Raw genomic sequence first — 12,558 nt, 5'->3', positions numbered from 1 at the left:
AATATAAACACACACAATATGTTTCTTGTTGCTTTTCTGCATAAACATTATAAAAGTAAAAAAGTGCATAAAATAATGCTCTGCTGAAAGACGCTGTCAGGGAACTGACATCGGAGGAAAGGGAAGTGGTAAGGCTCCCAGAGACTGGGAGAGAGTCAACAGCCAAAGCAGGGACCAGCAGGGGGAGCGCGGGGTCTCTGGAGGAGGATCTCAGTAATGCTGAGAGAGACGCAGCAGCCCAGGCAGGAAGCAGCAGGGGAGAGAAAGGGGTGAGAGACACTTCGAGCGAAAATAGCGGGGAGGTGTCAGAAGCAACTGCAGGGAGACCCATGCTGCGCCGGAAGCTGCCACGTCGTGAGTCCAGGAGACGCGTTTCCGTTAAGGAACTTCTTTGCTGGAAGCGCTTCCGCAGACAGCCACTGTCAGACTCTACTAGTGACTAGAGCAGACATGTCTGAGGAGCTCTGTCACACACAGAGGTTTGTGGGGTCGCACAAACTCTGAAGGGGCACAATTTTAAGCACAAGCAGCTAACCATCCCCTGACAGCAGTCTGACAGTCTCTGTACGCTGCCTGTGCAGGAGAAAGCATCATGAGCAACCCAGCCGGAACCGGAGACGCAGGGGTTGGAGCTGGTCCAAGCTTGGAAGAAAGATACCGAGCGTTGGAGGTCCAACTTGCGCTGCAGACGGCGAGGCTCGAGGAGAGAAGGGCTCAGGATGCTGACAAAAAGGGGAGAACCACTCAGTTCCCCAGAAAGGTACCAGGATTGGTGCAGAAGTTTGGGGGGGGGACCCCAAGGATTACCATGCCTTTAGGACTGAGATGCAATATGCTCTGAATGTGCAGTTTGATGAGTTCCCTGATGAGGAATCGCGAGTTGCGTTCGTAATTGGGCATCTTGAGAAGGGGGCGCGGGACTGGGTTCGACCCCTGATGGCAACGCACAACGATATCCTAAAGGACACTATGAAATTCTTTCGTGCAATGGATATCATGTTTTCCAGCGATATTGAGGAAGGGTTGGTACGCAGACAGCTAATGGCTTGCAAGCAGGGAAGCAGATCTGTCCGTGAGTACTGGACTGAATTTACCATGCTGATTCACAGATTGGGGTGGGATTTATCGGCGGCACCCATTCAGATGCTATTTGAAGAAGGTCTTTCTTCAGCTGTGAAAGACGAGCTGGCCAGGAGCCCCAGGGCGGGGTCTATGGATCAGCTGACCAAATCTGCGCTGACCATTGGAGCGCGCCAGGAGGCAAGAGCCTTGGAGAGGCGGGAAGGGAGAGGGGAACGTTGGAAGGAGTTACGCATTCCAGACATTCCTGAGCCAGCTTTCCCGCCGGCAGAGCCGATGGAAATCGGAACAGCCCGCGCGCGCGCAGTTTCAAAGCCCAGTGAGGGGGCGAAGAAGGAGGGAAAGGGAGCCCGGAAATGCTATCTCTGCCAACAGCCAGGCCACTTTGCCAGAGTCTGCCCCCAGAGGAAGGAATGGCAAGGGATGGTGGGAGCTGTTGAGGGGGAAGAGCAGGGAGAAACGGAGCAGGTAAAAGCCAACGCCTGGTTGCCAGCAGGGCACTGCAGCCAGGCCAAAGAGCAGTGAAAGTGCCCCTTCCCCAAGTGCCAGTGCCAGAAGCTCCTCGACCTGCTCTAGTGATTGAAGTGTCACTAGAGCTGCAAAATGGACACCCCCTAAAAATAAAGGCGCTGTTGGACTCAGGCAGCTCCTGCAATTTCATGAGCAAGGAGTTTGCTGCTGAACACCAGATACAGACTATCCCTTTAAGCAACCCCCTGCAGGTGACCACGATTGATGGCAGGGAACTGTTGGGAGGAGGCGTCAGCTTGCAGACCGTCCCAATGATAATGAGGGTGGCAAGGCACACAGAACTGATAGCGTTTAATGTGGCCACCTTGGGAGGCGCTCCCATTATTTTGGGAATGAGCTGGCTAGCCCTACATGATCCGCTGGTGGGCTGGCATCAAAGAGTGGTTTCCTTCGGTTCCGCACACTGCTTAGAACACTGCAGGGCGGAAAAGGGGTCAGCAGGGGCCCAAGCCACCCTAGCAGGGACGGAAGTGATGGAGAAGGGGAAGGTGCCACCACAGTATGCTGATCTCAGCGACGTGTTCAGCGAGAAGGAAGCGGACCAACTACCCCCGCATAGGCCCTTTGATTGCCAGATCAATTTACTCCCTGGAGCACAGCTTCCTGTAGGCAAGTTGTATGCCATGTCAGACAGGGAGATGCAGGAGTTGCGAGCGTTCATTGACAAGAACCTGAAGAGAGGCTTCATCAGAGAGTCCAAGGCAGCGGGGGGTAGCCCAGTGTTTTTTGTGGATAAAAAAAACACGGACAAGCCGAGGCTGGTATGTGACTTTCGGGCCCTAAATGCAGTGACAGAGCCGGCGGCTTTTCCTATGCCCAGGATTGATGATATTTTGACCAGGGTGCGAAAAGGAAAGATTTTTACAAAGCTGGACCTAAGGGGGGCGTACAACCTGATACGTATAAGGAAAGGGGATGAATGGAAGACCACCATGTTCACCCCTTTGGGGGCATTTGAATACCTCGTTATGCCTTTTGGATTACAAACAGGCTCCGCGTGTTTTCAAGCCTTTATGAACCATGTACTGGGGCCTTTGCTCTACAAGAATTGCGTGGCCTTCTTAGATGACGTGTTGGTGTATTCGGAGAATGAGGAGCAACATGTGAGAGACGTCAGAGAAGTGTTGAGCAGGCTGCAAGCCAACAGACTGTGGGTGAAACTGGAAAAGTGTCAGTTTCATACCAAGGAGGTGGAATTCCTGGGGTACCGCTTGTCAGACAAGGGGTTGGCCATGGACCCCGGCAAGGTTCAAGCGGTGCTGGAATGGAAAACACCCAAGACCAAGAAGGATGTGCAGAGGTTCCTAGGGTTTGGAAACTTTTATCGTAAGTTCATCCGAAACTTCGCCCACCTGACGGCGCCCATCACGGACTGTCTCAGCAGCAAAAAGAAGTTTGTTTGGACGGGGGAGGCGGAGCGAGCGTTTGAGGAACTGAAAAGGGCCTTCGCCTCTGACGAACAACTTCTACATGTGGATTTACAAAAAAAGCTGAGGGTCGAAACAGACGCTTCGGACAGAGCCATAGGGGCGGTGCTTCTTCTGCAGCCGGGGAAGGAGGGGTCAGAGTGGCGACCGTGTGCCTTCTTTTCGCGAAAGCTGAACAAATCTGAGAGAAACTACATGGTGCACGACCGGGAACTTCTTGCGATTTATGAGGCCTTCCGGAGATGGAGGCATCTACTAATTGGTGCACAACAGAAGGTGCAAGTGTGCACGGACCATAAGAATCTAGAGTATTGGAGAACTGCGCGAGTGCTCAACCAAAGGCAGTTGAGATGGGCCCAGGAGTTCTCCAAATTTAACTTTGAGATTTGTTACGTACCAGGCCCGGAGAACGTTAGGGCGGACGCTCTCTCACGCAAACCTGAATATTTGGAGGGAGAGGGTGCACCCGAAGAGACCCATGTTATTCCCGAGGACCGCTGGGTGTGTGGGGCGGCTTTGGTGGGGCAAAGGGAACTGGTAGAGGGAACGGTGCAGGATGAATACGCCCAGGACAAACTCAGGGGTCTCAGGAGGGAGGGAGACAAACCCGGGGGTTTTGAGGAGAGAAACGGGGCGTTGTACTACAAGGGAGCGTTATACATACCTGAAGGGGAATTGAGGGAAAAGGTACTCAAGCAACTGCACGATAGCCCCACAGCAGGGCATTTTGGGCAACACAAAACCATGTGGCTGGTTACCAGGGAATTCTGGTGGCCCAAGGTCAGGGAAGATGTGCGTGAATATGTGAGAGGGTGTGACCGATGTCAACGAGCCAAGGGGGAGAGGCGGGCACCGGCAGGTTTATTAGAACCACTACCCACGCCGGAAAGACCATGGGAGGCAGTGGCAATAGATTTCATGACTGATCTGCCCAGGTCCAAAGGGAAGACAGCCATTATGGTTGTGGTAGACCTGTTAACCAAGATGGCCCACTTTATAGCCTGCTCACATGCGGTCACAGCAGAAGAAACCGCTAAATTGTTTGTGGAAAATGTGTTTAGGTTGCATGGTGCCCCCTTGAGGGTGGTTTCGGACCGAGGGAAACAATTTACTTCCAGGTTCTGGAGGAAGCTCATGAGCTTATTGCATGTAGAGGTAAATTTTTCCACTGCCCGTCATCCAGAAACCAATGGGCAGGCGGAAAGAGCTAATGGTGTCCTCCAGCAATATTTGAGGTGTTATGTGAATGACAGAGAGAATGATTGGGTGGAGAAGCTGGCGTTGGCAGAATTTGCCTATAACAATGCAGAGAACGTGTCCACGGGGATGAGCCCTTTTTTGGCCAATCACGGGTGTCATCCCCGAGCCTTCCCAGGGGGGGAGGGGGAGAACTGGAGCGTTCCTGCCGCAGAACAGTTCGTTGAAGAAATGGAAGCGATCCATCGCCAGCTCCAACTTAATTTAAACAGGGCGAAGGAGGAATATAAGAGGCAGGCAGACAAAACCAGAAGGGAAGGGGAAAGCATTAGGGTGGGGGACCAGGTGTGGCTGTCCACCCAAGGGTTACCATTTAAAGGAGGTTGTAAGAAGTTAAGACCCAAAAGACTGGGCCCATTTGAAGTCACGCAACAGGTCAACCCAGTGGCTTTCAGACTCCGGTTACCGAACCACATGAAGTTGCACCCAGTGTTCCACAGATCATTGCTGTCACCGTATATAGGGGACAGAGAGGGGAGGGTCAATAGGGGACCAGCTATGGAAGAAAAAGAACACAGCTACCATGTAGCGGAGATTCTCGATTCCAGGTGGAGGGGAGAGCAAGTAGAGTATTTGGTAATGTGGGAAGGGGAGCCGGAGTCGGAAAACACCTGGGTCAGGGCAGAGGAGGTAGATGACGAGGTTTTGATTGAAACTTTTCATCAGAGATTCCCTAGAAAACCCCAGCCAGTGGCGAGGTTCCGGAGGGAATACTTCGCCACCACCGACGACGAAGAAGAGTTGGAGGGGTTCGCTGATTCCGAGGTGGAGGAGGATTCAGCGAGTCGGAACGAAGACCGATGGAGGGAATTGTTCGAGACGTCTGAAGATGAAGAGGATGCTTTTAGGGGTTTCAGCTCCTCACCGCCCAGAGGAGAAAGTAGGGGCGGGGGAGAGGGGGGCCCTGGAGGGGAGGTGGATGTCAGGGAACTGACATCGGAGGAAAGGGAAGTGGTAAGGCTCCCAGAGACTGGGAGAGAGTCAACAGCCAAAGCAGGGACCAGCAGGGGGAGCGCGGGGTCTCTGGAGGAGGATCTCAGTAATGCTGAGAGAGACGCAGCAGCCCAGGCAGGAAGCAGCAGGGGAGAGAAAGGGGTGAGAGACACTTCGAGCGAAAATAGCGGGGAGGTGTCAGAAGCAACTGCAGGGAGACCCATGCTGCGCCGGAAGCTGCCACGTCGTGAGTCCAGGAGACGCGTTTCCGTTAAGGAACTTCTTTGCTGGAAGCGCTTCCGCAGACAGCCACTGTCAGACTCTACTAGTGACTAGAGCAGACATGTCTGAGGAGCTCTGTCACACACAGAGGTTTGTGGGGTCGCACAAACTCTGAAGGGGCACAATTTTAAGCACAAGCAGCTAACCATCCCCTGACAGACGCCATACTTTCTTAAAAAGCTCCTTGAAAGTTTTTGCTGTGGCTGTGCCAAGATTTGAACTGGCTGGTTTTTTTTGAAGTTTTTTTTTAATATTATATATAAAAAAGAAAATTGATAAATGTAGTGTCAGAACCAAAGCTGCAATGGGGACCCAATCCCAGGTGGAAATTGGTTTGCAGAATTGGAAAAATATGAGAGGAGGAAAGGAAGGCTGGCAGGGGAAAAAAATGATGATAAAAGAAGAGAGTGGACGTGAATAAGAGAAAGCAAATAAAGGAGTGTATAAAACCTCATAATTTATTATTGCTCTGCCAAAGGAGGCTGAAATGTATGACATAAACGTAAAAGAAGAAAACAAATCTCCTTTGCCTTTGCTGGGAGAAAAGTTTAATGGGCAGCATTCCTCAGAATGGCTCTTCTGAGTGCCCTGCACAGCAATATATATATATATAAAATTCGAACCATCATAACCATGGGAGTAAATAGAGAAGTGGTAATACATAAGGCAATAACGTGCTGGGAGTCTCCAGTCTTGCACTACTGTAATCATTTAACAATATTAGAGCTGGTCTTTGAGCATCAACTGACTTGTATATTTCATGTTGTGCATGTGGTCTGTGTATCATTTCACCCCTGCATCTGACAACGCCAAGCCCCAGTAGGTGGGGTGCAACATGATGGGATGTGTGTGTGTGTGTATCAGGATGTAATTTTCTGTATGAAATTTGCAAACCATACAAACACAGTTCAAAGCATACGTGGATGCCTTACCTGCAGTGTCCACACAGTGTGAGAAGCAGTGCCCAAGCTACCGAGTCGACACTGTTTCCCGCCCACACCATCCTGCAAGATTCAGATCTTCCCTAGGCAAGTTCCACCTATTAATTATTTATTTTGGAGGTGCTCCAATCATAGAAATTGCATTGGGAGTGAATCTGAGGAACACAATGTTATTTAATATATACCTTTCGTCACACACTGTCTGTCCTTGTAGAGGTCAGGTGTGATCATATAAAGGTCATTTGCTTGTATGATCAGATGCAAATTCCCGATCTGAGCACATGTTGTTCAGATTTATTAGTAGAAAGAAGAGCTACCAATGCTACATATGTAGAGATTGATTAATGGTTTCTATCTTGTGCTTCTACCATTGAAGGCAGTAGATGTGGGGTTTCCCAAGAGCCAAGCCCAATTAGCTCCAGCAAGGTTGCTTCGTCATATCTTCGGATCACATGCTGGGGTTATCTTAATTTTAGAAAAATTGCACATCAGAAAAGGACTTGGCATACACTAATCCAACAATATCAATCTCTCATAGATTAATTTGTTTACTTGAGATTATAGTATGAAACAAACTGAGAAATGGTTCTATATTTGATAAGTACCAGTGTTAGGGATGAAGAAACCACAGCTCTCCACAGGGCTTTTTTCCAGCCAGAATTCACCGAAACTCAGTTCCAGCATCTTTCAGGTGGGCGCCATTGCCATCATAAGAGAACAAGGGAGACATTCATGGTGAGTTCCAGCACCTCTTTTTCTAGAAAAAAATAGTACGGGCTTTCCAGATGTTGTCGTACTCCACCTCCAATCAGCCCAACCAGAATGGCAAATAAGCAGGAACTATGGGAGTTGTAGAACTACAACTTCTGAAGTGGCACATACTCCCTATCCCTGAGTGAGGGATAAAGTGAGAAGAATACAATAATACCATGCAGATAGGTAGCTCAAGCTAGTAAGCCATCCTGTAGTTCTACAGAATTGCTAAAGAGACGGTTTTCTATAATATAATCCAAAGGTTGTATTCATATGAAGTTAAGTTACTTGTATGTGTTTGGATTGTAAGGATAATGCTAGTTCCAAGACCAGCAGAATGCAAGTGCCGCTGCAAGTCTCTTTAGACATTAAAATAAGTCTGGTGTAACAAGATTAATTAAATTGCTAATCGTGTGGTGGTGGCTTTTAAATACTCAGCATGTTCACATTGGAAACGTTCTGTCGTTTGCCATTATGTGCCTCCCAAGGATCACCCAGTTCATCTTTCTCTTCCCCGCAGTAATGAATCACAGAGATTCATAACCAGGCCCTTGTGCTTGTTCATTAGCCAACTCTGAGGTTACAAATGTGATAGGAAATATTGAACTGCAGGGCTGACCTTCAACTGTTTGCCTTGAAATAATAATACTTGACATAAATACATTGCAATCCATGGATATTGGAAATCTGTACAATTGGCATTAGGGTTGCAGTGCAACCTCTGAGTGTCCTACGCACAGTATTATTAATGACACCCCAACTCATTGATTCCCACGTAATTTTTAAAGTGTTCCATCTCTTTCAGCTAACACGTGCCCCTGGACTTTATTACTAATAGGATCTTGCCCTGTTATGGACTCCACTCCTGTCTCAATTTGGGACTGCTTCCATCAAAGCCTTTGCTCTTGCTATCCCCTCTTGCCTTTGCCACTTTTCAAAGCTGATATTTTCTCATTTTCTGAACACCCAGCTCTCACAGCATACCCCCTGACCCAATGGGCAGCTAGATGATTCAGTAGGCATTTTTCAGTCGCTGAAGCACAAGTTGTGACTTTTATTGCTGCAGCGGCCACATTAGCCTGTGTCATAGAAATGGACACGACTGCCGTAATTCTAAGAATGTTCTGTTTCTTCCTTTTAATTTTAGCTTTGCTAACATGGTGATGGCCTCTGTTGCTTCTAGGACATAGTGACATATTTCATGGAATAAAATGAGTTGAGAAGATCTCCCTTTAGATGTTGGGGGGGGGGGTTTCCCTGCCATGGGCTGAACTCTGAGTACCTGGTTCTGATGATGACATGTCCTTTTCCCCTTGCCCCAAAAGACAGCTTTTGGGCTTTTCTCAAGTCATCATCTTTGTCTAGTTAAATCTTTAACTGCACAGCCAGCCTTTAAAAGATGCAATTGCTCCTGGGATGATTCCTTTTGCAAAACTGGGTGTGAGTCCAAAAAAAGCTTGACGAAGAAGAGGATCTGTATAGTTAAAGCTATGGTTTTCCCAGTAGTGATCTATGGAAGTGAGAGCTGGACCATAAAGAAGGCTGATCGCCGAAGAATTGATGCTTTTGAATTATGGTGCTGGAGGAGACTCTTGAGAGTCCTATGGACTGCAAGAAGATCAAACCTATCCATTCTGAAGGAAATCAGCCCTGAGTGCTCACTGGAAGGACAGATCCTGAAGCTGAGGCTCTAATACTTTGGCCACCTCATGAGAAGAGAAGACTCCCTGGAAAATACCCTGATGTTGGGAAAGATTGAGGGCACAAGGAGAAGGGGACGACAGAGGACAAGATGGTTGGACAGTGTTTTCGAAGTTACCAACATGAGTTTGACCAAACTCTGGGAGGCTGTGGAAGACAGGAGTGCCTGGTGTGCTCTGGTCCATGGGGTCACGAAGTCAGACACGACTAAACGACTAAACAACAGCAACAAAGAAGAGGATCTATAGAAGGTTTACCTCTCAAAGATAAGCTTCAGAGTGATTTCCAAATAACTGTTTGTATACAACTATAGAGTTGGAAGTCATTCAATACAAACCCTTCCTTTGAAACATCTGCCAATTGGCTATGCAGTTCAGACCACAGTGTTTAGGGCCACAAGCAGGGAGCAGAGAGGCTCCACAGGTATTAGTAGCACCTTTGGCTTTGGATGAGTGACTCTTGTAAGTGAACCACACCACCACATGCTGTGTAGGGGAGCCCAGAAAAAGCATCGCCTGAAGTTTCTTAATAGCTCGGTTAAGAGATGGCTGAGATGTTGAAGTTGTATATTTAATGTAATAAAAAATGCGTTTGGCAATGTTTGGTGAAAAAGATAGTAGATAGTGCTTAAAGAGTTAATGTGCTTAAAATTGCTGAGGCTGTCACAGTAATTAATGTTCCCAATAAACATGCTAATTAGTTGACATGGAGAGAAATCTTCCAGGGAATGTGTTGGACCCTTTCATATTATCCTGAATGCAAACACTACCTTATCATATCCTTGCCATTGAACATTACCTTTACATCATTTCTTGGGTTTAGACACTTGTTATTGACTATTCACAGAACAGCAAAAAGACTTAATAAAATCTGACAGTAGGCTGCTTTTCCTGCCTGCATAGATTAAGTGTGTACCGTGTTTGCATTTCAATTAGCTAAAACTAATTGAATAAATATTTTACTTTTTAGCACCTTATTTGGAAACTAGCTTGGAGGATGAAATAAATCTCTGACCTGGAATTACGCCCTGCTTTTAAAATAGATTATCACAAGTTTATTCTGTTACATATGTGATTTTTTTAAAATGTTATGCATGTGTGTGTGTGTATTTATTTATTTGAAAATATTTTAAAAATATTTACTAACCTAGAAAAATACAGTTTTGCATTACCTATTTGCTTTCGAGTTTTTTAATATTATAAAGAGCATCAATTTTATTTTTATTTTTCAAGTGCTCAAAATGGGTGCCATGTATCTTTCTCTCACCACCCTCCCCATATCTACTTGATTTCCCATTCTGGTTTTTATTGTTTCTTTTGACATGTCCATCCATTCTTGCCTAAGACTGTGATTGTTTTGAAGCAATGGCTTAAGCAAAAATATAATACCCCACAAATCAGTATAATTACAGAGGTGGCTTCTTACATTCTTTGATCCCCACCTCCTCCTTGTTGCCTCACCTCACTGTTCCTAATTTGTAAAGAAAAATACTGGGATGACAGAGTCACAGCTTGTAATTAGCTGTTTTTTAAGAAGCATTGACAATTCCTTCAAGGCATCTGTGGTGCCAGATTCATTGCTCTGGCCAACCTGAGCCACATCAGTATGTGCTTCTCCGATGGAAGTGTATTTACTGTGGTACCTTGGGTTAAGTACTTAATTTGTTCCGGAGGTCCATTCTTAACCTGAAACTGTTCTTAACCTGAAGCACCACTTTAGCTAATGGGGCCTCCTGCTGCTGCCGCGCTGCCGGAACACGATTTCTGTTCTTATCCTGAAGCAAAGTTCTTAACCTGAAGCACTATTTCTGGGTTAGCGGAGTCTGTAACCTGAAGCGTATGTAACCTGAAGCATCTGTAACCTGAAGCGTATGTAACCCGAGGTACCACTGTACATCATTCTTAAAATCTGTACAGATTGTATTTCTATTTTATGTCTCTTGACAAATGAGGAAGCCAAGGATGGTCTGTAGTGGTTTGTGGGGTGGTGGTGTTCATCTGGCTTCGCAAAGCCATGCCTCATGGCAGGTTACCAAGTGGGAAGGACAAGGCAGCGGGGAGCTTGGTGCAGCATTGGATTGCTCTGCTGCTACACCTGCCCTGTGCCAGACTTCTTGCTTCCTCGCTTCCGCACTTCCTCGCTTCCTCACAGCCACCATAACAAGCAGTGGCATACAGCATTGGGAAGGCAGGTGAGCAACACCATCCCACCTGCAAAGGTCTGACAGCCACTAAGAATTATTGTATTAAATTCCCAATTAGAGATGGAGAAAAAAATACAGTGGTACCTCTGGTTATGGACTTGATTCGTTCCGGAGGTCTGTTCTTAACCTGAAACTGTTGGTAACCTGAGGTACCACTTTAGTTAATGGGGCCTCCCGCTGCTGCTGCGCTGCTGGCACACAATTTCTTTTCTCATCCTGAGGTAAAGTTCTTAACCCAAGGTACTCCTTGAGTCTGTAACCTGAAGCGTCTGTAACCCGAGGTGTTTGTAACCTGAGGTACCACTGTAATTCTTTTCACATTTTTATGAGAACCCTGCCCAATTTGTACTTTCTAAACCATTATAGGAACTGAAACACAGCTCTTCTCTAAATTTTGCAAAGTAGTTCTCTGTCCAAAGAATTCCTATAGAAATGCTTACTTACGATGTGAAATGTGCTCTAGAAGATGTGTATATTCATGAAAGTAATGTACAAAAATGCACTTTATTAGCCCCAGCATGGAGTGCATTTGCAGTAATCCAGGCTTGAGGAGAAATGCCCAGGAAAACACGTATCAATTTTGACGCAGACTTTCATTTAAAAATAAAATAAAATAAAGCAAATGTATGTTGACATGTGGCAAGCCAAATTTAAGACTGGAGAAAGACAAAACACAGAAAACCTTAAAATTATAGCTTCATTCTTCCCATCCCAAATTTATTTCTTTGTTCTAGGCAAGCTAATTGGCCTACACATAAATGACCTGTTACCAGTGCTTTTTTCTAAAAAAAAAAAAAAAGGTTAGGGGTACTGTCATTTTCCTGCTCAGATTGAATTACTGCCCTTCAATGAGGCCAAACTTAGATTCACAAAATGTTTAGGAGTATGCATACCCCTGCGTTCCCCCAGAAAAAAGCACTGCCTGTTACCTTTGCTTGTCAGCATGTGGAAGGGAAATGAATAATTTGAATCTGTTAGACCCATTCACTGATGAAAAAATGAATTGTACATAATTTCTTTGGACTTTCCTGCCTCACTTTGACGTGCTTTGAAGAAATTCCACTTTGGCTTGAACAAGCCCAAATTTCTCAGAACGGCCCTGCTTTGGTACTTGATTTGGGATTCATCCAAATCTTTTGCACATTCCTAATTTATAGAGCTTTAGCATTTGCTCTGTCACCCAGAACACTACTGCACCTTTCTTTAAACAGAACTACTTAAAAATATTTATAGGAAGGTCAGCAGGGGTATAAATGTTATTTTATCCTCACTCCCAGAAAGCATATGTTGAGATGTATCCGGCGTCTAATATCTTATTTCAAGAGTTTTAATGGGAAAGGTAAAAGCAGTTTATTTTAACCCCTTGCACCGATATGTCAATGCAATGGAAAATATTTGTAGCATTAAAATGTAAATTTGCTTGATGGTACTTGTTATGGATTTCCGACTT

This window comes from Podarcis vaucheri (assembly GCF_965113315.1).
Source record: "Podarcis vaucheri genome assembly, chromosome: 1".
Taxonomy (NCBI): domain Eukaryota; kingdom Metazoa; phylum Chordata; class Lepidosauria; order Squamata; family Lacertidae; genus Podarcis; species Podarcis vaucheri.
This window is presented reverse-complemented; position numbering follows the sequence as displayed.